The sequence below is a fragment of the Macrobrachium nipponense genome, chromosome 2 (genome assembly GCF_015104395.2).
Source record: "Macrobrachium nipponense isolate FS-2020 chromosome 2, ASM1510439v2, whole genome shotgun sequence".
Lineage (NCBI taxonomy): Eukaryota > Metazoa > Arthropoda > Malacostraca > Decapoda > Palaemonidae > Macrobrachium > Macrobrachium nipponense.
Window position 1 is genome coordinate 50,168,766 of NC_087201.1, and position 3,920 is coordinate 50,172,685.

The window sequence follows — 3,920 nt, forward strand, 5'->3', positions numbered from 1 at the left end:
TGTCCAGTTCCAGAGCAACGCGTCCACCGCAATTGCCCCTGGATCCAGAACCGGGGAGCAATACAGAGAAAGCCTCTTCGTCCTCGACGTAGCGAACAGGTCGACTAGAGGACGTCCCCACAATCTCCATAATTGTTGACAGACTTCCTGGTGCAAGGTCCATTCTGTTGGCAGAATCTGATTTCGTCGACTGAGAAGGTCCGCCCTGACATTCTGAACCCCTGCCACGAATCTCGTCAGGATCTTGATGTGCCTTGCGTCTGCCCATAGCAGAACTTCCCTCGCAAGGAGAAAAAGGGATCTGGAGTGAGTTCCTCCCTGATTCTTTAGATATGCAAGGGCTGTGGTACTGTCTGAGTTGACTTGAACGACCTTGCCTGACAGTTTGTCTTCGAAGAACTGCAGCGACAGGAATATCGCTGCCAGTTCCTTTACATTGATGTGCCAGGCTACCTGTTCCCCTCTCCAGGAGCCTGACACTTCCTCCCTAGTGTTGCTCCCCAACCGGAAATGGAAGCGTCTGAGAACAACACTAGGTCGGGGTTCAGAAGATTTAGGGAGAAGCCCTCTCGCAACTTCTGAGGGTCGAGCCACCATCTTAAGTGGTCTTTTACTTTGTTTGAGATCCTTAGGATCGCATTCAGGTCCTCCTTCGACTTCCATTCTTCCGCAAGGAAAAATTGAAGAGGCCTGAGGTGCAGTCTTCCCAGCGAGACAAACTTTTCCAGCGAGGAAATGGTGCCCAGCAGACTCATCCACTCCCTCGCCGAACAAGCTTCTCTCCCTAGGAAGGCTGCGACTTTCTCTAAACCCAGCCGCTGACGTTCCTGGGATGGAAACGCCCGAAAAGCCACTGAATCCATCTGAATCCCCAGATACACGATGGACTGTGTCGGGGTCAGATGCGACTTTTCGGAGTTGACCAAAAGACCCAGAGATTTTGCTAGGGCTAACGTCAACTGAAGGTCCTTCAGACATTTTCGTCTCGACGACGCTCTGATCAGCCAATCGTCGAGGTAGAGGGATATCCTGATCCCTGAAGAATGGAGCCACTTCGCTACATTCCTCATTATCATTGTAAAAACCATCGGGGCCGTGCTGAGACCGAAACAAAGGGCTCTGAATTGCCAAACCCTGTTGTCTAAGACGAATCTCAGGTACTTCCTTGAAAGAGGGTGGACGGGTCGTGAAAGTACGCGTCCTGCAGGTCCAGAGACACCATCCAGTCGCCAGGTCTCAAGGCTCCTAGCACTGACTGAGGCGTCTCCATTTTGAACTTGATCTTCTCCACAAAAAGATTGAGCCTGCTCACATCCAGGACTGGGCGCCAACCCGACGACTGCTTCGGTACCAGGAAAATCCTGTTGTAGAAGCCCGGTGACCCCAGGTCCACGACTTGCTCCACCGCTCTTTTTTTCGACCATCTGGTCTAAAAGATCGAAAAGGATACTTTTCTTCTCTCCCTGATAAGACGGAGAGAGGTCTCTGGGAGTTGATGTTAAAGGAGGAGGATGTAAAAAGGGGATCTTGTACCCTGCTCTACGATCTTGAGAGTCCAAGGATCCGCCCCTCTCTGCCTCCATGCCTCCGCAAAGAACTTCAGCCTGGCCCCGACTGGCGTCTGAAGGACAAGATCTTCATTTGGTGGATTTCGGTTTAAATGAAGCTCTTCCTCTCGAAAAACCTCTCCCTCGAGGAGCTGCTCTCGAGGGGGGTGCCCCGCGAAAGGGTTTGACTTTCTTCGGGGGTTTACCGAATGAAGATGTGGAAGGAACTGCTGGGCGTCTTGAAGACTGTACCAAGAGGTCCTGGGTCGCCTTCTCCTGCAAACTCGTTGCAAGATCCTTTACCATAGCCTGGGGGAAGAGATGGTCCGAAAGAGGCGCAAAGAGCAATTCCGCTTTCTGAGTGGGAGAAACCGACTTCGCGGTAAAATTACATAAAAGAGCTCTTTTCTTTAGGAAAGCCGTTCCAAAATGAGAAACTAGCTCTTCCGAACCATCCCTGACGGCCTTGTCCATACACGACAACACGCTGGACAGCTCCCCCAGACTGAGAGAATCAGGACTTCTAGACTGAAGGTCCAAAACTCCCAAGCACCAGTCTAAGAAATTAAAGACACTCAAAGTGCGCAGCAGTCCCTTCAAGTGGTGGTCCGTCTCCACAGGAGTCCAGGACACCTTAACAGACGATAAGAGGGACCTCCTCTGAGCGTCCACTAAACTGGAGAAGTCCCCAAGAGCGGACGAAGGAACCTTTACTCCCACGTCCTCCTTGGTTTCATACCAAATTCCTCCTTTCCCGGAGAGTCTAGAGGGAGGAAGGGCGAAAGTGGTCTTGCCCTGGTCCTTCCTTCGAGACATAAAATCTTGTAGCTTCTTGAAATCCCTCTTGGTCGAAAGCGACGTCTTCATTTCGACGAACTCAGGGGTCTTAACAGACTTAGAAGACGAAAGTTGAGAGGGAGGAGACCTAGGGGCTGCCGGCTGAAACTTATCCCCGAAGGATGAACGTAACAGCTGCACAAGAACCTTATAGTCCGAGACAGCTGAAGCTACAGGAGGTTCTTCTTCGACTGAACTCCCTGGACTACTAAGTTCCCCTTCCTCCCTAAGAGGAACTGGAGAACGTCCATCCGGAGAGGGCGTACGTCCAGCAGTCTCAGGCCTGAACAAAGACTTCCGTTGATTGGAAGTCCCCACTTCAGGTACGGAATCGCCCTTACGACGATCCTTTGAAGGACGGACATCCTGCGAACGTATTGCGTCCTTTGAAGCAACGGGAACTGTCTTACCAGACACGTCCCTACGAGAGGAAGCGCGAGCTTCCTGACGAGAGGCGCCAAAAGCGTCCTGCTTAGTCAAGCAAGCGTCCTGCTGAGCGTCCTCAAAAGCGTCCTGCCTCGTCCGAAAAGCGTCCTGCTTCGAACGGCGAGCGTCCTGCCGAGCGTCCTCAAAAGCGTCCTGCCGAGAGCGCAAAGCGTCCTGCTTCGAACGGCGAGCGTCCTGCCGAGCGTCCTCAAAAGCGCCCTGCCGAGAGCGCAAAGCGTCCTGCTTCGAACGACGAGCGTCCTGCCGAGCGTCCTCCACAGCGTGAGCGAAAGATCTACTCGGAGAACGAGAACGGTGACGATCCGGAGGTGGAGAGAGAGACGAACGAGACGAAAGAGAATGAGACTGCTTCGTCCTCTTGACGGGCAGCCTAACGTCCTTTCTCCGCTTAGGCTCGACTGCTGCTGGGCGAGTCCTTTGAGCCATGAGAGACGTAATCTGGTCCTGAAGGGACACAAGGATATCCTTCGTAGGTGACGAAGGAGCAGAAGAAGGGGCAGGACTGACCCTGCGAGAAGGCGAGGGGACGCCTCCTTCCTTCTAGCAGGTACAGCTACCTGCATCTCAGGTGAACACGCCTGTGCGCGGAAACCAACGTCCTCGTCGGTTGAGACTCTACCTCTCTTCTGAGGAGGAAAAGCGTCATACGCGTCCTCTGACGAAAGTGGCGACATAGGACGGGAAGCGTCCTCAAAACGAAAAGTCCTTTTCAACGGACGCGAGTCTCTCCGAGCGCTCCACCCCTTGCGCGGGGAGGACGCTTCGGAGGACGAAAAGCAATCCTTCAGGACGCGCGCTCGTGCGCGCTCCTTGGCAGCCTGGGACTTAGCAACAAGGCCTGCCGAAGGGACGCCAGATCGGTGGGGAGCCCCCGTAACCCTCTTGCGGCTTTCGACATACCCACTCCCTGAGTCCTGGGAGTCTGATAGAGGTCTAGGCCTAGAGGCATTATGGGGCCAATCTGACGCCCCCTCCACAACACTAGGGGCACTATCACAAACTTTCACAGGGCCAGTTTCTAAGGCCAACACTTTCGATTCAAGAGCGCGAATAGACTCAAGAATCAGAGAAAGGGTGTTACCTTCTCCA